The sequence below is a fragment of the Canis lupus genome, chromosome 25 (genome assembly GCF_003254725.2).
Source record: "Canis lupus dingo isolate Sandy chromosome 25, ASM325472v2, whole genome shotgun sequence".
NCBI lineage: Eukaryota > Metazoa > Chordata > Mammalia > Carnivora > Canidae > Canis > Canis lupus.
Genome location: NC_064267.1, coordinates 1,471,630 through 1,494,990, shown reverse-complemented (window position 1 = coordinate 1,494,990; position 23,361 = coordinate 1,471,630). Strand labels below are relative to the sequence as shown.

The 23,361-nt window shown below is 38.1% G+C and overlaps 1 long non-coding RNA gene across 1 annotated transcript in view; it reads right to left on the bottom strand.

Annotated features, from left to right (window-relative positions):
- LOC112670082 (uncharacterized) overlaps positions 1 to 23,361 on the bottom strand; it is a 30,010-nt gene that overhangs the window by 5,727 nt on the left and 922 nt on the right. Inside the window, exons 3-4 of the long non-coding RNA XR_003142748.3 lie at positions 20,170 to 20,258; positions 10,521 to 10,637 (exon numbers count right to left, since the gene is read on the bottom strand). This is a non-coding gene — a long non-coding RNA (uncharacterized LOC112670082). The remainder of the gene's footprint in view (positions 1 to 10,520; positions 10,638 to 20,169; positions 20,259 to 23,361) is intronic.

Sequence of the window (23,361 nt, the reverse complement as noted above, 5' to 3'; positions counted from 1 at the left end):
TTAAAGCTTCTATTTCATCACTTGATTTTGAGCAGTCCTTGACTTTGACTTCTAATGATAGTTCCAATGAGCAATCATTGTTCTTTTTATAAATCTTGAGACAAAAAGATGGAGACTGTCTCACTTTGATGGAATTTTTTTTCCCTCGATTAGTTTCCAGTTTCCAGATGCCAAGATACTGAGGAAGATTCAAGAATTACTTGTAGATGAAGTTCATAAATGGAACTCATACAAAAGCCCCACCATATATATATCTTCTGACAACTTAAAGAGCATTATCTAGTCTCCTCCTTAGTTAGACAGAGTCCTGGTTAAAATGCATCCACTGAGAGGGATAATGTCGATCCATTAGGATTTCAGCAGAGGGAACTTGAAAGAATGAGAAATAGCTACAAAGAATGGAATGTGGAAGGGACTAGACTTCCCTGAGAAGTCTTAGACAATATGGGGACAGCCTTACCTTAGTGTATTTAACTCTTTTATAAAAGGACAAAAAGAAGGGAGCCCCAAACTAGACATGGAGAATTGGAAGACTAGAAAGTACAATCTTTGTCATTATTTTGCCTGTATTTAGTTAGCTTTGTAAGTAGATATGACCATGTTATTTCCTTCCCTGGAACTATCCTCTGTTCTCCTACCTACTCTCACTTAGCTACCTTTCTGCTGGACTTCTCAGTGCTTAAGTGAATCTCTCATTGCTTCTATTTGGTAAATTTAAGAAATAATCAAGACAATATTTGCATTTCAGAAGGGTCATATATAATTCCCATCTCAAGTTATTCGAGGATTAACTTCATCATTAGACTTTTTTTTCTGTTCTAAATTTCTTTTATGGAAACCCTGTTCCCTGCCAAAGAATTTTAGAGTCAAACAAGGAGGGGACTGACCATTGTCAAAGCACTTTGGGAAAAGGATGATGACTTAAGGAAAAAAATATAAGTTCATGTATTGTTTTGATTGCACAATCTGGTATTTCTCTCATATTCTTTTTTCCAGTATTGATTGAGCTTGGTTTCTCCCTTTTGCCTCTTGGGTATATTTTTCAACTAACATCATTTCATTGCTTTCAGCTGATTTCTTTATCACCCAATTATAATGTTTTTCTTTCATTATTCTTCTTATCTAGATTTCAATGGGCATTCCTATTTCCCCACACTTTTACTATACTGGATGTTGTCAGTATTTTACCAATCTGATAAGTAAGGAATCAATATTGAAGATTTGCATCTTTGTTTAATTGCTTTTTAAAGTGGTTTTTACCATAGTTCTTCTTTCTGAATTGCCTGTTCTTGACTTTTCCCAATTTTTCTTTGGCAATGACTTGGTTGTTTATAGAATACATATCATAGAGAACTAAGGGATGAGACTGGATGAATAAATTAGGACTGACTTAAGAGAGCTTATAAGACTGACAGAGAATTTGAATCCGATACATCAGAGAAGAAGACCTTACATTAATTATTGGCATCTGGAAGGGCCGATAAATTTTGAACATTTTTAAACCATAAAATATGTCTATAGAAAATTGCAAGTAGAGCATTATGGCATTCCAGAAATGTCCCCTGCCCTTCCTCAAATATAATTCTTTCCTTCACCTCTTCAAACAAGCACTGTTCAAACTGAGTTTTACCACCTCTGTCAACACTTTGTTCTGTATAGTTTTTTGTAAAATCTCATATGATGCCATCATTTAAGGTCATCCTTCTTTTGCTCAATGTTATGTTGGTGAAATTAGTCTGTGTTGTTGGGTATCTTTTGGAGTTTGTTCCTTTTTATCGCTGTCTAATGTTTCTTTGTATGAATATTCCACAATTTATTCATGTATTCAGAAGTTGATGGGCTTTCAGGTAGCTTTCAGTTTGATTCATTATAAAGATCAATCACTCTTTGAATGTACTTTAATAGTGGAATTGTTCTATCAAGTTTTATAATGAATTCCAAAATCTTTTCCAAAATGGTTGTACTAATTTATACTTGACTAGCATAGAGGCGCCTGGGTGGCTCAGGAAGTTAAGCTTCTGGCTCTCATTCTTAGCTCAGGTCTTGATCTCAGGGTCATGAGTTCAAGCCCCACATTAAGCTCCACACTGGGCATGGAGCCTACTTAAAAAAATAAAAATAAAAAGTATACCTGACTAGCATAAAGTGATATTGTGTTCTCCATCCTCACCCACTTGGGTGTGTAGTGAAATTTCATTGTGGTTTGAATTTGCATTCTTTTTAAAAAATATTTTATTTATTCATTTGACGGGGGGGGGGAGGGAGAGAGAGAGAGAGAGAGAGAGAGAGAGAAAGCAGAACAGGGGGAACCATAGAGAGAGAGGGAGAAGCAGGCTCTTCATTGAGTGGGGAGCCTAGTCTCATGACCTGAGCCGAAGGCAGATGCTCAACCAATGGAGCCAACTAGGTGCCCATGAATTTGCATTTTCTGATTATTAGTGATTTCTGATTATTAGTGATTTCTGATTATATGCTTCTTGGCAATTAGATATTCTTTTTTGTGAATTGCCTGCCTAAATCCTTTGCCCAGTTTCTGTTAGGTTATGTAGGATGGACTGAGCAAATAAGTAATATTATGGATAGTTAAGGCCAAGTCTCTTACTGTTTGAGAAGGGAGTTATAATCACAGAAAGGTAGAAAGCTAAAATGATCCCCGTGGTGTTTACTGGAGATAAAATGATTGATGTGAATTCACATTTTCAATATATGTAAATGGATACATAGATATTGATGTAGGCAGGGAAATTATGAGATGAGCCTGGAATATAGTATTATGACAGGAAGCAAGCACAAATTCAGATGGGATTGTATCAAAAGACACAGGAACCAATTTGGATGGCTACCCACTGGCCAAGTCTGAGATAATTTGAGCATAAAAATAAATAATAATAGCAATGGATTATGACTCACTGAAAAAAAATAAAAAAAACTCTAAGTCCTAAACAAACAAGTTTAAAGTTTGACAAAAAATGGGATATTTACATAGTTTCAAATTACTTCCTATAAAACATTTATTAAATATAAACGGGAAAAGCATAATATTTCAGTGAAGAATACTCACTGACAACACATTAATCAAATGATCAAGTTGTGCACCATCAGTAAATTGGACAAATTACAATGCTGTACCACCTGAGATGCAATAAGAACATAGCAACAACTGCAGTGATAGATCTACCAATAACACATACTGAATGAGGAAACAGAGAACGTGAAATTGAGGGACATTCTATAAAATAACTGGCTGATAATCTTCAGAAGTGTTAAAGTCATAAAAGTTAGAAAAGGTGGAGAAACTGTCCCAGACAGGAGGAGAAAAAAGAGACTTGAGAACTAAAGACATCATGCAATTCTGAACTATGTCTTTAGTGAAACTTGAGTGGGATCTGAGGATCTTTTGCAAGACTATCAGATAATTTACTGCAATTCTTCCTATGCCTGAAGGACTACCAGAAGGCTGAGAGGAGAGTAACTGGCTTGGGGGCTGGTGGCATCTGGGATGGTTCATAACAGTGTGTGCTAAGCATCCGTGGGAGGGTCTGTGGTCACCTCTGTCTGCAGTCCCTGGGCTAGCCAAGCTCCAGCGGCACTTCCTTCCTTTCCTTCCCTCCTAGTTTGGGGCCCCTGTGTGGGGGTGAAAGGATCCGGTTGCTTTTTGTCCTATAATTTGTTAATCAGGCTTTGGAATCAACTCATTTTGATTCACGAGAAATTTGTTTTCTCTAACCTGAGATTATTAGAGCATACTGTTTTGCCTCTTTCAGAATAAAGAGTATGACTGGGCTCAATAATATGTGGTACATATTTTATCAGACCTCTCACACTAAGATGCTGGGACTTCACAAGTTCATCTATTGTCATTCCTCCCCTTCTTTTCTCTCTCCTGGTACCAAACACCAGCTGTTTTGGTGGCTCTGTTCCTTAGTTTCATGATCAAATTTCTTGTTCAGAAGGAACCACTCCATCTCTTTAAACAGATGGGCTGAAAGCTGCAAACCAAATAACCCCAGGGGTCAGCTATTCATTATGAGGGATGTAATCATTCATAATCATATGCCAGTTGCTGGAGAGCACAATTCAAGTTTTGTTAAGCAGTCACTGTTGACAGCTTTGCTATCAAATCTCCTGCAATAGAATCTTACCTGACTTAGGTCTTGCTGTTTCTGTGCAATTATTGCTTTAAGCTGACAAAAAAGTGCATTGCATTAATATTTAAAATTAAAATCAATAATTACTCTAGCACAGTGACAGAATGCTGCAGCTGAATGCTATTGGATTTCTCATTAATATTAATTTGTAGGTTATAGGGAAATGGTTTAACAACGGAGTTACAAACATATAATTCAAATATTGATTAACTGAACCATAAATCTGTGATCATGAAAAAAATTGCTTTTAAGCATCTGTATGGTTTTAGCATTTTCAAAATCCCATCATATTTCAGTAAAAACATGTTATGTACTTTTTCTAGTATGTTAGTTATTAGCAAATATTTTCCAATTATCTGACCAGCCTAAATTTGTTTTAAGTTGTCAGGAATGATAAAAATTTTCTGATGAATCTTTACTTAAAGGCATGATAACCCTGATACCAATTTTATCATTATCAACCATGATTTACTGAATCATGTTTTAAGTACTTAAGTAAGTTTTAAGAACTTAGGACTGAACTGAGAATCTGATTTTCCTTCATATAGGAAAATTATGCTTTTGATCACAAACTAGTAGGATACTTAGTTTGAATTGCTATTCTTGATTGTGATAATTAACTTCCATTACGTTTAAGCTATAAACATACATGTTATGTTTGTCACATTAGATGAGCATGTGCCCACAGAACAGAAATTAAAGATCCACCACCCTAACTGGATGTGTTTGTAAATTCCAAACAGAAAACGTGCTTTCTATAAGGCAATAGTTTAAATGTTCATTAATAAATATTTATGAATGTGTAAGGCATTATACTGATCTTTGCAGTAGGGTATATAAGTGAATACCACATGTTCTTTAACCTCAAGTCCTTTTAACTATAAACAAAGAAAACTGTTGAGGCATGCATGCATTAACCATAATACAAATTCCACTTTATGTTTACTTATTTTTTCATAATCTACCTAAGATTGTGAGAACCAGAGAAAGAGAGAGAGACTGCCAGAGTGAAAGGGAGAGAGCGCACAAAATTATTGCAGGGACAAAGCTTCTTTTTGGGGCCTGTCGTATTTGGATATGCCTTCACTGAAAAACACACATGCTTTAATTTTAAGCCTGAGCAGTAGAATACAGACCTTAGTGTCTGTGTGTCACAGAGTCACTTAGAGGACTTGCTAAAACACAGATGCTGAGCCCCCACCCTGGAGCTTCTGATGCCCTGAGTCTGGGGCACGGGAGGGGAGTGCTGTCTAAGAATTTGCATTTCTAGTATGTTTCCAGATGATGCTGAAGTTTCTGATGGAGGAACTACAATTTGAAAAACCACTGAATTAGAGATTTCCAAAATTGGTTAATAGTAAAAATTACATAGGGAGCATTTCTTTTCCTCCTCCTTCCTTCCTTTTAAAACAGTTTTTCTTTCTTTCTTCCTTTCCCTCCTCCTTTCCTTCCTTTCTTCCTTCCTTGTTCATTTTTTCCTTTTAACATGGATCTTCCTCCCTCTCACTCCAAAGAGATGCAGCGGGTCTGTGCCAAAGATAAAAAATCAACACCTTTAAAAAGCTTACACTATGATTTGCTGAATCCTGAGTTACTTAATTGTCCTTTCCACTGTACTGGGGAAAATTAAATAGTGAAGATGATTGAGTAAACATGGTAGGTAAGTGTAATTTAAAGGTTTGGTTAAATAAAATGGAGAATTGTCTGTACTCTTTATTCGACTCACTGATAGGTGAATTCCCTGGTGTCCAAAGGTGGCAGAATTTAGAACGTTCTAAAAGGTTGGTTCTGATTGCTGATGGACCATGCACTCCCAGGGCTGGGGCTCTTTAGGAGCTAAGGGTGGTCATACATAGTGTAGTCATGATGAATGACTCTGAATTAATATGACCTCTCTTCCACATCATCTACATCATGGGTGTTTCTCTATTTTTAAGCAACTTCAGGGTCCTTTCACTATTACTATTTCTTAAATTTTTTTTTTTATTTATGATAGTCACAGAGAGAGAGAGAGAGAGGCAGAAACACAGGCAGAGGGAGAAGCAGGCTCCATGCACCAGGAGTCCGATGTGGGATTCGATCCCGGGTCTCCAGGATCGCGCCCTGGGCCAAAGGCAGGCGCCAAACCGCTGTGCCACCCAGGGATCCCTCACTCTTACTATTTCTTAATCTTGTAACCCATCCTTTGTGTTTCTCAAGCTAGACTATAAGAATACCACAAATAACTTCAGGGAGCATCAGCTTTAATTAAAAAGTGTACCAGCACATTATCTCTCGGAAGAGACTCTGATGATGAGTGTTTCAAGCACCACTGACATGTATATGTGTGTGTGTGTTCATGTGCCTGTGTATTTTATACTTTTCTGCTGGTAGGTTAGTTAGTAACAGTCTTAGTCATAGACAGTGTTCGTAACTACTTTTTTTCTGATTGCTACATAGTCAAAAAACTGAGTATGGAGGATGACAAAACCAGTCCTGCAAAAAATGATGTAACTTCCATTACCTAAGTTGCCTTTGTTGTCTGTGCCTACAGAACATGGCTGGATGATATTACACTGAATTAATTGATTTAATAATTCTTGTTATCAACAGGACAGCCAATCCTCTAAAGTTGGCTTATTTATAATCAATTACTGAATTGGTTAATATGTAAAACTAGTTAATATGCAATATGACCAAACTTACCAAAACCTAAAATTCAAACACTTCTTGTGTTTAAAATGGTATCTTGTATAAGAGTTAGTCAATAAATTAGAATGGAAATGGTAAATGAAATATGGCAAATGACTTTTAAAATGTAACAGTCTTCTCTTTGGAAATCACCTTTAGAGATTTGGTATTTCTTTCTCTTCCAAATCATAGAGTCATGCCACTGAAAGGAACTTTAATTTGATTTCCACCAAATGGAAAAGTCTCTTTTGCATGTCCCTAAGGGGTTATCAGCTGGCTCCTGTTGGCATTTCCGGTGAGAATGAATGTATAACCGTTCTTTTATTGGGAGGCTCTAAATGATGGAAGGTAATTTTGTTTCCAAAATTTTCACAAAAATGCTAATTCTTCTGCAAGTCAGGTCTTTATGATTTCCAACTTCATATTGTTCTATAGTATCACAATAGCTCCTAATGCATGTGTACTGCATGTCAGGAAGTTTGTAGGATGATTGTTAGGAACAGAAAAATTAATGAGACCCCAGTGCCTTTACTTAAGGTGCTTATAATCTGCTCATAGAAGAGATAATACATGCACATAATTATTTCTAATTCATGTGCCAAAGAGAATCTTCAAGTTCTGTGAACTTTTGTTCAGTTCAGAGGAACTACACCCAAATGTAAAGAGGTTTCATGGAGGAGAAACTTGATAGGTAGAGATACTGTGGTAAAGTGGGGAGAACATTCAAGATAGAAGGGAGGGCATATGCCCAGTGGAGACAAAAATATCGGGTATGTTTAGAAATAAGGAATAAAACACCTGCAATGCAGCATAAAATAAAGATGGGGCAGTGGTGTGAGTGAAATAAAAGGTTTCATTTCTAAGATGGCTTAGGGTCAAATTACAGAGTACTTGGAAGCTAGAGACAGCAGTATGGATCCGATCCTCTACAGCAGTGTTCTCCAAGGTGGGGTCTGAGCTCTGGGAGGTATGTAAGAGCATGCCCTGGGGTGTGAGGAGACATCAAAACTTCAGTGAGTTTTAATTTTTAACCTTAAAAACTAAAAAAAAAGTAAGCATTACTAAAATTCACCCTCTTGACTGGTTCTCTCACTAACCATATTTCAAGGTCACATGTCTTATTTCATGGACAGTAGGGTAGGCATTCTGAGGGCAGAGAGGGTGCCCCAGAATGCTGAGAGGCAAGTTTCCAGTGAGCTGCTCACTGTACCATACTACCTACCTTTCAGGGAGTTGCAGATTTGGGAGCTGTGGTAAATGAACTGACAGACTACATCATCTAATTTTAACTAAATGCATACTCACAAAATGACTTATAGTTTTAAAGGATTCCTTCTAAGAACCCACGGATTGAAGATGATACTAATAATAAAATCTCGGATAAAGAAAAAGTGGCGGAGCTGACACTCCTTTTACACTAAAGGCAAGATATTCTTTGGCCATGTTACAAAACATAGATCCAACAAGAAATAACTTCCAAAAAGTCATATTTGAAATATGGATGTAGATCCAATTTTATTTACAATGAACCTTCTTGTGAATGGTGTGGCATACATTATGTCTTTGTGAAATCTGGAAACTTTTTTTTCTTTTTTCCATGATAGCCCTTAAAGTAGGCATTGAAATAAACTGAACAGCAACCTCAGTTACCGTGCCATAGAGTATTAACCAAAGTTTCCAGAAATAATAAATCATATATATGCCATAAATATGTATAAATACACACAAAAGCTACTTACATAAAAAAGTTAAGCATAAATTTTATATTATATGCTTACTAAATAAATATAATATTAGTGATATGACTTAGCAAGAAAGTTCTTTGAAACATTAATAAAGTAATTATGCAAATATTTTTTATTATCCCTTAGCTCAACTTTTTACATTTTTATGCCTGTTTAAGAACATATCTAATACATCACGACAGTCATAACTTAAACATACATTTATAAATATGTGCATAGCTGTACACAGCACATTCTCAAAATGTTTTACCTGGGAGGGGGTGATCATTTTTCAAATTTTAAGAAACTACTACTCTACATTTTGGACTAGGGTTTTATTAAAGGATTTGATCCAGGAAGTGATACATCAATGCATCAAGAAATATCAAGAACTGGAGGGGAAAAAAATGGTACCAATGTGCCAAAAAAGAGATTATTTGATAATGAACTGTAAAGGAGAAAGAAGGGAAGTGACTGATAAATTGTTGAGATAATTCAGGACTTGAGTAAAGGAGAAAGCTGTGGAAGTGGGAAGAAGAAGCTAGATGCTGTAGATATTGTGGAGGTAAGACCTAGAGGACTCCAATAAGTGATGCATTACTGGAGAAAATGAGTCACAGAGGCAAACCAAAGGTAGCCACGAGTTTCTCCTCCAAATAACTAAATGCCGGGTGAGGAACTTGACAATTATAGAAATTTTATGTTTTCAGTTTGTTTTAGAATGGAATAGACTTTCTTCAATTTGGGTCACAGTTTATTTAAATAAATCAGTCTATCCATTTATTCATATTAATTTTTAATTTGCTCCAAAAATGCTTAATCAACTCCCACTGCATTTCAGAAACTGCACAAAGTGCCAAGTATTCAAAGATAAATGAGATTGTCTCTATCCTCAGGGAGCTCACAGATTAGTGGGGATAATAAAAATGTATTGATAATGATATATAATGGGAGATGTGCTATTACCGAACCATCTGTAGGGTGATTTGCAAGTACATGGAAGGACCACCTGGCCTGGCTGGGAACATTTTTTGGAAGATGAGGCTCTGAAGAAGAGCAAAAGAATGACTACCTGCTGGCAGCCAAGGGAAGAAAAGAATGTGACACAGAGGACGGGGTGGCACAGCATAGGTACCTGGGAAGCTCAAGCAGAAGTTCGACAGAAATCAGATTCCCTGTGACAGGTGGACTGCTTAATTTCACTAAGAGGTCGTGGGCTCATATATTCTGAAAAGAAAATCAATAGCAGTCCATTAAAACCTAAAGGCTGTTAGGCAGGTCTATGCAGAATGGCAACAAGAGGAGGCCAAGTAAAATGAAGAGAAAATACATAGTTTAATTCCTAAAGCTGCAGCACAGAAGTGCAAAATGACAATTTCAACTGTGGCTATTTAAATTGGAGACATTACTATCCAGTGATTAAGTGTGGTAAGTGTTAAATGACAGAGGCTAGCTGGCACCCCTGCAGATGAGGACTATGGGAATAGACAAATAAACACCATAGCAAGCTTGCTTCTGGAGAATACATGCATCCATATAGGGAAAGAGGCCACAATCAGAGCTCCAGAAAGTACGAGGATGCTTACAACTTACTATGAAAGTGTGTGTTTATGTGTGTGCCCCATGGAACTTGAAGCTGAAAGAGGATAGAAAATGCATGAAACCACAGGTGCTTTGCCTGAAAATGTGAAACCATTGCATGAGATGGGCAAAAATGAAAGATCATTGTTTAGTTCCACTGATGGTGGTGTGCAATAGCTCAGAATAAACGTGGCAAGTATGTGTCACTTTACAGGTTATACTAAGTCTTGCACATATTTTATTTCACCAGATCATCATTATTTAGTAAATCAGGTGGCGCTGCAGTATTTTGCAGATGAGACTAAGATTTGCAGGCCAAAGGTGAGTTGCCTGATGTCATACTGTGTCAAGGTGAGACTCAAACCAAGTTTTCTGACGCCGAGACCAGAGCACCTACCACTTCACTTCAGTTTTCAAATGGGCTCCATGGAGGACTAAGGTTCTTGCAGTTCCAGATTAGAGGCTGTGTGGTGAATTTTTGTAGCTTTGGGCCATCAAGCTTCATTCTCCCTTCCTGTGGTAACAATACATCAATTGTTTTGGAGAATTATTTTTTGATAATTGAGGTTTTGTTTTCTTTCTCTCTCTTTCTCTTTCTCTTTTCCTTCCTCCCTCCCTCCCTCCCTCCCTCCCTCCCTCCCTCTCTCTCTCTCTTTCTCTCTTTCTTTCTTTCTTTCTTTCGCTTAAATGTATACGGATAGCTTTTGCATCAGAAAGAAATTCTCGGGGAGGCCGGGCAAGATGGCGAAAGATTAGGATCCCCACGTCACCTGTCCTTACCTAGATAACTTTCAAATCATCCTGAAAACCTGCGAATTCGGTCTGAGATTTAAAGAGAGAACAGCTGGAATCCTACAGTAGAAGAGTTTGCGGTTCTATCAAAGTAGGAAGACGGAAAAAAAAAAAAAAAGAAATAAAAAAGCATCCGAGGGGGAGGGGCCTCGCAAGGAGCCAGGCTCAGGCCGCCAGGGAGCGTCCCCAGGACAGGTAAGGCCCATCCCGGAGAAGCAGGAGGTTCACCAACCTTCCCCGACGGAAAGGTGCTCGCAGGGAGCTCGGGCAGGACCCCAGGAGGGGCGGGGATGCCTTCAGGCTCCGGGAGCACTAACAGAGGACCTGGGCCCCGGGGGGAGAGCGGCCGCACCCCGCGGCCGAGCTCCCTAAAGGGCTGCAGCGCGGGCACGGCGGGGCCCGGGAGCAGCTCGGTGTTGGTGGCTCAGGTGGCGGCTGGCGCGGAGGGGGCTGCGCGGCCCCGGGAGAGCGATTCCAGCGGCGCAGGCCCGGGAGCCCAGGGCACCAGGGGACACAGCCCAGGATCCGGTGCTCGCCCCTGACAGGTGGAGGCTGGGAGGACACAGGACAGCAAGGACGCCCCTGCCGTTGGGCGGCCCTGAGCTGTGCAGATTGGCACCCCCCGCCCCGACCCTGGGGCATCCAGGCCCCTGAGGACTGGGAGCTGCGGTAGTTACTGCTGGAGCTGACTCCAGAGTTGGAGAGCTGGCCGCCAACACTGTTGATGTTCCTCCTGGTGTCACCTTGTACCTGGGACTGAGCAGGGGCCTCACAGGATAGATAGCTCCCACTGAGCCTGTGCACCTGGCAGGGGGCTGGGCAGCTCCCCCAGGTGCACACACCTGAGAATCAGCACATCAGGTCCCTCCCCCAGACCAGCTAGAAGGACAGGGGAAAAGCAAGTTATTGATCAAGCAGCACTGGAAAGTTCCAGGGGAAGTCAAAGGATTTACAGTATATAGAATCAGAGAATACTACCCCTTGTTTTCTGTTTTCTATTTGTCCGCCCCCCTTTTTTTTCCTTTTTTTTTTTTTCTTTCCTCTCTTTTTCTCCTTTTTCCAGTACAACATGTTTTTGGCCACTCTGCACTGAGCAAAATAACTAGAAGGAAAAAACCACCACAAAAGAAAGAATCAGAAACCATACTCTCTCCCACAGAGGTACAGAATTTGGATTACAATTCGATGTCACAAAGACAATTCATAAGCACAATTATAAAGCGACTGGTGGCTCTGGAAAAAAGCATAAAGGATTCAAGAGACCTCACGACTGCAGAATTTAGATCTAATCATGCCAAAATTAAAAATCAATTAAATGAGATGCAATCCAAACAGGAGGTACTAACGATGAGGGTTAATGAGGTAGAAGAAAGAGTGAGTGACATAGAAGACAAGTTGATGGCAAGGAAGGAAACTGAGGAAAAAGAGAAAAACAAAAGATCATGAATAAAGGTTAAGGGAAATAAATGACAGCCTCAGAAGGAAAAAATCTACATTTAATTGGGGTTCCTGAGGGCGCCGAAAGGGCCAGAGGGCCAGAATATGTATTTGAACAAATCCTAGCTGAAAACTTTCCTAATCTGGGAAGGGAAACGGGCATTCAGATCCAGGAAATAGAGAGATCTCCCTCCCCCTCTAAAATCAATAAAAACCGCTCAACACCTCAACATTTAATAGTGAAACTTGCAAAATCCAAAGATAAAGAGAAGATCCTTAAAGCAGCAAGAGACAAGAAATCTCTGACTTTTATGGGGAGAAGTATTAGATTAACAGCAGACCTCTCCACAGAGACCTAGCAGGCCAGAAAGGGCTGGCAGGATATATTCAGGGTCCTAAATGAGAAGAACATGCAACCAAGAATACTTTATCCAGCAAGGCTCTCATTCAGAATAGAAGGAGAGATAAAGAGCTTCCAAGATAGGCAGAAACTGAAAGAATATGTGACCACCAAACCAGCTTTGCAAGAAATATTAAGGGGGACCCCGTAAAAGAAAAAGGAAGTCCAAGGAAACAATCCACAAAAACAGGGACTGAATAGATATCATGATAACACTAAATTCTTATCTTTCAATAGTAACTCTGAATGTGAATGGGCTTAATGATCCAATCAAAAGGCACAGGGTTTCAGACTGGATAAAAAAGCAGGACCCATCGATTTGCTGTCTACAAGAGACTCATTTTAGACCTAAGGACACCTCCAGCCTGAAAATAAAAGGTTGGAGAACCATTTACCATTCAAATGGTCCTCAAAAGAAAGCAGGGGTAGCCATCCTTATATGAGATAAATTAAAGTTTATCCCAAAGACTGTAGTAAGAGATGAAGAAGGACACTATATCATACATAAAGATTCTACTCAACAAGAGGACCTAACAATCATGAGTATTTATGTCCGAATGTGGGAGCTGCCAAGAATATCAATCAATTAATAACCAAACTTAAGACATACTTAGATAATAATACACTTATACTTGGTGACTTGAATATAGCGCTTTCTACAATCGACAGATCTTCTAAGCACAACATCTCCAAAGAAACAAGAGCTTTAAATGATACACTGGACCAGATGGATTTCATAGATATTTACAGAACTTTACATCCAAATGCAACTGAATACACATTCTTTTCAAGTGCACATGGAACTTTCTCCAGAATAGACCACATACTGGGTCACAAATAAGGTCTTAACCAATATCAAATGATTGGGATCCTCCCCTGCATATTTTCAGACAATAATGCTTTGAAACTAGAACTAAATCACAAGAAGTTTGGAAGGATTTCAAACACGTGGAGGTTAAGGATCATCCTGTAAAGATGAAAGGGTCAACCAGGAAATTAGGGAAGAATTAAAAGATTCATGGAAACTAATGAGAATGAAGATACAACCATTCAAAATCTTTGGGATACAGCAAAAGCAGTCTTGAGGGGGAAATACATCGCAATACAAGCATCCATCCAAAAACTGGAAAGAACTCAAATACAAAAGCTAACCTTGTACCTAAAGGAGCTGGAGAAAAAACAGCAAATAGATTCTACACCCATCAGAAGAAGAGAATTAATAAAGATTCGAACAGAACTCAATGAAATAGAGACCAGAAGAACTGTGGAACAGATTAACAAAACCAGGAGTTGGTTCTTTGAAAGAATTAATAAGATAGATAAACCATTAGCCAGCCTTATTAAAAACAAGAGAGAAAAGACTCAAATTAATAAAATCATGAATGAGAAAAGAGAGATCACCACCAATACCAATGAAATACAAACGATTTTTAAAACTTATTATGATCAGCTATACACCAATAAATTAGGCAATCTAGAAGAAATGGACACATTTCTGGAAAACCACAAACTACCAAAACTGGAACAGGAAGAAACCGAAAACCTGAACAGGCCGATAACCAGGGAGGAAATTGAAGCAGTCATCAAAAACCTCCCAAGACACAAAAGTCCAGGGCCAGATGGCTTCCCAGGGGAATTCTATCAAATGTTTAAAGAAGAAACCATACCTATTCTACTAATGTTCAGAAAGATAGAAAAAGATGGAGTACTTCCAAACTCATTCTGTGAGGCCAGCATCACCTTAATTCCAAAATCAGACAAAGACCCCACCAAAAAGGAGAATTATAGACCAATATCCCTGATGAACACAGATGCAAAAATTCTCAACAAGATACTAGCCAATAGGATCCAACAATTCATTAAGAAGATTATTCACCATGAGCAAGTGGGATTTATCCCCGGGACGCAAGGCTGGTTCAACATTCATACAGCAATCAATCTGATTGATCATATCAGCAAGAGAAAAAACATGAACCATATGATCCTCTCAATAGATGCAGAGAAAGCATTTGACAAAATACAGCATCCATTCCTGATCAAAACTCTTCAGAGTGTAGGGATAGAGGGAACATTCCTCAACATCTTAAAAGCCATCTACGAAAAGCCCACAGCAAATATCATTCTCAATGGGGAAATATTGGGAGCCTTTACCCTAAGATCAGGAACAAGACAGGGATGTCCACTCTCACCCCTGCTATTCAAGTTAATACTAGAAGTCCTAGCCTCAGCAATCAGGCAGCAAAAAGAAATAAGAAGCATTCAAATTGGCAAAGAAGAAGTCAAACCCTCCCTTTTTGCAGATGACATGATACTGTACATAGAAAACCCAAAAGCCTCCACCCCAAGATTGCTAGAACTCATACAGCAACTCGGCAGTGTGGCAGGATACAAAATCAATGCCCAGAAATCAATGGCATTTCTATACACTAACAATGAGACTGAAGGAAGAGAAATTAAGGAGTCAATCCCATTTACAATTGCACCCAAAAGCATAAGATACTTAGGAATAAACCTAACCAAAGAAGTAAAGGATCTATACCCTAAGAACCACAGAACACTTCTGAAAGAAATTGTGGAAGACACAAAGAGATGGAAAACTATTCCATGCTCATGGATAGGAAGAATTAATATTGTGAAAATGTCAATGTTACCCACGGCAATTTACACATTTAATGCAATCCCTATCAAAATACCATGGACTTTCTTCAGAGAGTTGGAACAAATCATCTTAAGATTTGTGTGGAATCAGAAAAGACCCCGAATAGCCAGGGGAATATTAAAAAAGGAAACCATAGCTGGGGGCATCACAATGCCAGATTTCAGGTTGTACTACAAAGCTGTGGTCATCAAGACAGTGTGGTACTGGCACAAAAACAGACACATAGATCAATGGAACAGAAGAGAGAATCCAGAAGTGGACCCTCAACCTTATGGTCAACTAATATTCAATAAAGCAGGAAAGACTATCCACTGGAAGAAAGACAGTCTCCTCAATAAATGGTGCTGGGAAAATTGGATATCCACATGCAGAAGAATGAAACTAGACCACTCTCTTGCACCATACACAAAGATAAACTCAAAATGGATGAAAGATCTAAATGTGAGACAAGATTCTATCAAAATCCTAGAGGAGAACACAGGCAACACCCTTTTGGAACTTGGTCACAGCAACTTCTTGCAAGATACATCCATGAAGGCAAGAGAAACAAAAGCAAAAATGAACTATTGGGACTTCATCAAGATAAGAAGCTTCTGCACAGCAAAGAAGCAGTCAACAAAACTAAACGACAAACTATAGAATGGGAGAAGATATTTGCAAATGACCTATCAGATAAAGGACTAGTATCCAATATCTATAAAGAACTTATTAAACTCAACACCAAAGAAACAAACAATCCAATCATGAAATGGGCAAAAGACATGAACAGAAATTTCACAGAGGAAGACATAGACATGGCCAAGAAGACCATGAGAAAATGCTCTGCATCACTTGCCATCAGGGAAATACAAATCAAAACCACAATGAGATACCACCTCACACCAGTGAGAGTGGAGAAAATTAACAAGACAGGCAATAACACATATTGGAGAGGATGTGGAGAAAGAGGAACCCTCTTGCGCTGTTGGTGGGAAGGTGAACTGGTGCAGCCACTCTGGAAAACTGTGTGGAGTCAAAAATAGATCTGCCCTTCCACCCAGCAATTGCACTGCTGGGGATTTACCCAAAAGATACAGAGGCAGTGAAACGCCGGGACACCTGCACCCCTGTGTTTCTAGCAGCAGTGTCCACAATAGCCACACTGTGGAAGGAGCCTCAGTGTCCATCGAAAGATGAATGGATAAAGAAGCTGTGGTATATGTATACAATGGAATATTCCTCAGTCATTAGAAATGACAAATACCCAGCATTTCCTTGGATGTGGAGGGACCTGGAGGGTATTATGCTGAGTGAAATAAGTCAATTGGAAAAGAACAAACATTATATGGTCTCATTCATTTGGGGAATATAAATAATAGTGAAAGGGAATAAAGGGAAAGGAGCGAAAATGAGTGAAAATATCAGTGAGGGGGACAAAACATGAGAGACACCTAACTCTGGGAAATGCACAAGGTTTAGTGGAAGAAGTGGGCGGGGGTTTGGGGTGACTGGGTGATGGGCACTAAGGGGGGCACTTGGCAGGATGAGCACTGGGTGTTATGCTATATGTTGGCAAATTGAACTCCAATAAAAAAAAATTAAAAAAATAGAAAGAAATTCTCACATCTGTATTCATTTTCATTAATAGTCAACATAATAAACTTTTATTTTTTTAAATATTTTATTTATTTATGATAGACATAGAGAGAGAGGGAGAGAGAGGCAGAGACACAGGCAAAGGGAGAAGCAGGCTCCATGCCAGGAGCCTGACGCGGAACTCGATCCCGGGACTCCAGGATCGCGCCCTGGGCCAAAGGCAGGCGCCAAACCGCTGAGCCACCCAGGGATCCCCAACATAATAAACTTTTAAATGTAAGTTGTAGATACAACTTATATACAAAATAAATCCACTTAGAAATCTCGTGATTGTTAGTTAATATTCAATTAGTTTCTAATGTTGAGATTAAATTTCCCCAAGCATTTAAGTATAACTTATGAATTTAAGTCATATATTATGTTTCACATTTCACATTAAATTCATGCAAATCGTATGTTCTCCTAAATATTTAAGGTCTTTATAAATGTGATTGTTTTTATTAGCTGAAACTTTTCAACTTAAAAAATACCTAATATATCTGGTTTTCTAAAGTCCTTTAAACAGATAACTGGAATTAGAAACCTAACACAAAAAATTTTCTTAAGTACCTAAATGATAGTTAATAACCTAATAATAAAGATTTGATGATCAGAGTTATTTAAATTTATAAATACTGTTAAAAATTTATCAGATCGTATTGTACCTATTAAATTTAAAATGACAAAAAACACTTTGAATGAAAATTGTAAGTTTAACATGGCAGATTAAATATATCAGATTTAAGAAGAGGGCACACACATTTTTCAGACAATTATATACTTTTCAAGTATATCCATTTTCTCTTTCATTTATTTTCTGCAGCTGTGGTCACCTAGATTTGCCCTTGATGTTCCAAATTTGGTATAGATATATTGATTCCAAGGATTTGATTTTATCATTATTTTTTCTCTGGTTATTTTTACATCTTTCTGAAGTTACTAAATCTTTTATCATCTCGTAAAAAATTTCAGGTGGTGATAAGAGATTCTGGACAGGGACCTGGAACCTAGTGGTGATTTCCAGAATAACTACCTGAGCTGCCTGTTAAAATATCAAACCTGTTCAAATAGAAAGGAGGCTTTTCAAATCCTTGCATTTTCTCACAAATGGTTTCATCTGGCTATTCTTAGCCATTTTATTTTTACTATAATTTCTGACACAACTCTTACTGTATCTCCTTCATAAATTTGATTGTCTAATTATATCTCTTACCCCACCCATTTGCAATTAACCTCTGCTGTCAGCTCAAAGTTAATGAAATCTGTAGGACAGTCCTCACCACTCCCCTGTTCTGTCGCTATAACTAATATCATTACTACCTAGTTGATTTTACACCTTTTTTATTTGGATTGCTTCCTTATCTGTTGCCCAGATCACAAATTTATAGCTGTTAGGTTGGCCAGAATTATCTTTCTGGTATTGCATGCTGTCAGGTTAGGATTGTAAATCATGATGTCCCAACCAATGGCTGGGCATGTGGTTGAAGTGGACTTGCCTCAGGACTTCTAATGTTAAGCAAAGGCGAAATTAAATGCAACAACAATAAAATGAAAACAAATAAGCAAAACGGAACTAGCAGGAGTGTCCCAATAACCAAGTGGTTCTAGCCACTGGCATCTTCTATTGCTACTGGTTCCCAGTGGAGTCTTCAGCCTTCCCTTCAGCCCCTTGAGCCTTCTTATCCTTCCAGTAAGTTACCCTGTCTGTTACTTTGCAGCCCCCAAACTCCAAGTGATGCAGGCAGCCCGGAGGAGGCTGCACGGGTGAAGAGGGAGTTTTACTTAGTGAAGAAAGGGCAAGAGGTGTTACCCATGCCTCTGGTAGACCAGTCACACTGTTATCCTTCCTGCCAATTACATTTGAAGAAGGCTTGAAATCCTTTTGTTGCTAAAAGGTTCGAGATCATTACACCCAATTACATTTGAAGAAGACTTGAAATCCTTTTGTTGCTAAAAGGTTTGAGATCATTACACCTATGACTGCTAAAGTTTCAGAGAGTTCTAGGGACAAACTGAAGGACAAGAACAACTACAAGAAATATGTCTGAATCAAAAATAAAATGAGACACTTGAGGCAGCTTTCAAAATTCATGAAATACCAAAGAGAACAGAAAAATCAGGATATTATTTCAAAGTGAGAAGCCTTAACACCTAAAAATTGAAGACTGAACAGGAAAGGCAAATAGTAAGAAGTATGAATGGGGAGTCTGGGTGGCTCAGTCGATTAAGCATCTGACTTCCACTCAGGTCATGATCCCTGGGTCCTGGGATTGAGCCCTGTATAGAGGAGTCTGCTTTTCTCCCGCCCCCTGCTCTTCCCCCTTTTCCCCGGCTTGTGCATGTGGGCGCATGCTCTCTCTCTCTCTCTCTCTCTCTCTCTCTCTCTCTCTCTCCCCGTGTCTCAAAAGAATAAATGAATAAATAAATAAATAAAATCTTAAAAAAATTATATTAATGGCAAGGCTTTGGAGGACCATGTGGCCTTCACTGCAATGGAAATTCTTAATAATCAGACAAAGAAATGACCGACTCTATGGATGTCAGTCATCCTTCTTAACCACCCACAAGTTTGTTCACTTGTGCCCAAGATCAAAGTAAAACGGTGACAATGGCATTTGCAAAAATGTGAATTTCCTTTTATCTGCCTAATACTTTTGTTGAGTGCCCAAATTACCCAGCTGCAGCCAAATCTGAGTCTCTAGTATATTAACAAACCCCAGAAAGACTAGTAGCCTTTGCATAATTAGATTCCTTCCCTCATGTAAGGAGAAATAATTTTGTTCTACTGAACTAGAATTTGCCTCCTTTTACTACTATTCATGGACTTACTGAATGCCTTATTTACCATCATAATTTCACATGCAGTGTTGCTTCTTTACAGTGGAAGAAATGATGTAATGCCTATGAAATTCATCAGTCTTATGATATACTCCATTATGAAGAAGTAACTACAAAATAGTGATAGAAACTATTATTGACTCATTACTACAATAGCCAGAAGATAACATCTCATAAGTTTAGGGTACATGCTTTTCTCTAAATTGGAGTTCAGTATTTGTCCTGTTTCTCTCATAGCCAGAATATATGATCTAAGGATAAAGGAAGTAGGTAGAAATAGCATCTCTTACTATATTTATTACTCACTCTCAAAAATGTTGCTCTTTATCTCCAAGTCTGGCACTGCTGCTGATGCTGACTCTGGAATTCTGTGTTGCTTGAAGGTCTGCTGTCTTCTGAAAGTATGAGAATAGATGTATGATATTGGATAACTTACATCTTGTCATTAAAAGTGTCAGGGCCCTAGGAAAGAGATCTTACACATATCAGGGGTAGGAACAGTTGTCCCAGTTGAAATGGATGATAAGACTCCTAGTGGCACTGAGTGAACAGACAAAAAATGGGGTTATATGGTTGTGCCAAGTAACTAATCCTGACCATAAAGGGGAAGTTGGGTTTTACTATGTAGTATAGCTAGAAAGAAATAAGGACAGAACCTAAAGAATTCTCTGAGTACTTCCTAGGACTTCTACGTCCTGGTGCATAATTTTAAAAAGTACTGTAACTTAATACAGCCAGATCCATCAAATGCCCTGCTTCTTTCAGCATGGCACTTTGGGTCACCACAATGGATAAAGAACTTTGATCCAGGGGTGTATTGACTGAAGACAAAGGGATCATGGAAAGAACAGAAATAATAAATTCCAATGACAGCTTTGTGACACTTGCAGACAGAAAAACTGACATTTAACCCTGTTTTCTATTCTGTTTTTGTTTTTTTTTAAATAACATTTTTTAAAAGATGGGTATTTGGTGGTTACTTTACAGTTTAATCCATATGTTACAGGATATTGGGGAAAGACTATAACAAAGCCAGAGAGAAATTTGATTTTGAGCTAAATAGAAAAAGATTCAATCTTAGGTTGTTCCCTAGAGGATAAAGTAAGTGAGGTTTTGATTATGTGAAAAATAAATCGCATTAAATTAGACAAAAATATTTTTTTTAAGGATGAGTATGGGAGGAAGAGTACATGTTGAGTATTATCCACCTGAAAGGATAAACTGGGTGGATATTTGCCATATATATTGGAGTATATGTGTGAGAGTGGGGTTACACAGTATATGAATATATATGAATATTCTTTCTGTTTTTGAGTATTATCCACTTTCTCAGCTCTTTTGACAATAGGCACAAATCTATCACCTAAGCTCTGCCAATGAGAAGCACCTGTCCTAGCCTTTGAAACAAGAGAAAGCGGCACAAAAAGCAGAGACAGTGGGGTGTTCTTCAGGAACAGTAAAATTTTAAGCAATATGGCCTCCAGAGACAGCATTGGCCGTTGTGCCATAGAGGCATCCTACGTGTAAGGTCAGGAGTGTGGGTGTAGTGACCTGTGGATCCCAGCCTTCAGCAGTAATGACAGTGGAGTCCATGATGAGCTGCTGCGTGGAGTGATTTTGGCAGTTGTTACATATGCCCTGTCTCCTTTTGTTTTTCCCTCTTTTCCAAGCATGGTTCTTCTTCTGAGACTTAGCCAGTATCCTTTGGTTAAATAAATTCCTCTTTAAGTCATCCACAGGCAGCTCCTATTAATTGCAATTAAGAATTCTAACTTATAAAGCCATAAAACTTCATTCAATATTTTTCATTCAGTAAGCCTTTGGTAAACAAGCAAGTGTGTACAAGACATCATGGCAGGAACTAGCAAGGCAAAAATGAGTGACATAGTCTCCATCATCCAAGTATTAAGAGACTAGTGGGAGAACAGCATGTATATAAATCAGTTTTTAAAAATCATATAACAAGTTATAATAGGTGTTGTATATTAAGTTCTATGGGAATCATCTTAAGGAATGAACTAATTTTCCCCAAGGAGAAGTGGGAGCTTTGTGAAGGTACAGACAGAAGAATTTATATGGAAGGACAAATAGGATTTCACTAGTTTCAGAGGAGCAGACATTCCCAGAAGAATGGGTTGTATGAGCCAAGGTATGGAGACTTAATAGTTTGTGATGTGTTTGTTGCCTGGAAAACACAGGTGGCTAGAGTGTTGCAATCACAGGCAAATGGATAGAAATAAGACTAGAGTGATAATGTAAGATCTGATTATGAAGGCCTGTGTGTACCATACTAAACAGTTCTTTTCTTCAATAAATACTAGCATGGTTTTTAAAGCAAAGAATGATAGGACCGAATCTGTTTTAGAAAAATAACACTGGTCTTATTGTGAAGACATTAGGAACAGTGTCAAATCAATACTAGTATAGAACAGATTTGAATGCTTAGCTGCAAAAGTTTTTGCCTACATTTCAAGTGAGAAGTGTGCACAACTCAAAACCAAAACCGAGGAAGCAGTAATAGAATTTGATAACTAACTGCCAATTTACCTGGAATTAGCTATGTGATCCAAGGTTAGCCATATATCCTTGGAAAGATTTTCTTAGTGTTGGATTACCTATCAATAACAGAGTACTAAATACATGATGATATAATAATGATATGATAATGCTGCAGGGTAGTTGTCAAGATAAGAATAGTATATCAAAAATATCTAACATTGAGTCTGATTATCAGTAAATTTGAAGGTTAACAATCAGGTGCCTTGCTATTAATACAGTGAAAAATATAGAGGGCTGAAAATTCTATGACTCACTAGATGTGGCTTAATAAATGCCATATAATATTTAGATGAAGTCACAGTGACCACTATTATATGACTTCACTTATTTCAGAAGCTAAAGAGCAAGAAAGTTTAAATAATCATCTGAAGGAGAAGAAGGGGATTTTAGAGGGCCCTCCAACCATTACTTGGAAGGTAAGAATCTCCACATTTTACTCCATACTCCGCATGGTTCCTCTGTAGGTATGTAAGAATGCTTTACTCTTTCACATGCATGTATTTATTTTCCCATTAAAGTAAAATATTTAAATCAGAGCCTTTTAATTCTTTTAGTGCTCTAGTATTTAAATCAGAGCCTTTTAATTCTTTTAGTGCTCTAGTATATTAAAGGGCTCAATATACACAATTATCTTTCACATTTTCACGAAAAGAAAGCCTTTATGTTCAACTTTATATATATACATATATAAAGTTGTTACATATGTAACATATGTTTCTAATGAAGCTCACCCAAGTATTTATTTTAACTTCTGAAAAATACTGACTTTTGGCACCTGATTTATACTTTATAGTCTTATAGAACATATGATAATTAAATAAATGATTAAAAACATACAAATGGCTTTAAATGTTTAAATTGTATAGTAATTTCCATCTTCATACTACCACATATTATTCTAATTTTCAAATGATTTTGTTTTTGTTTTTTGCAATTGTA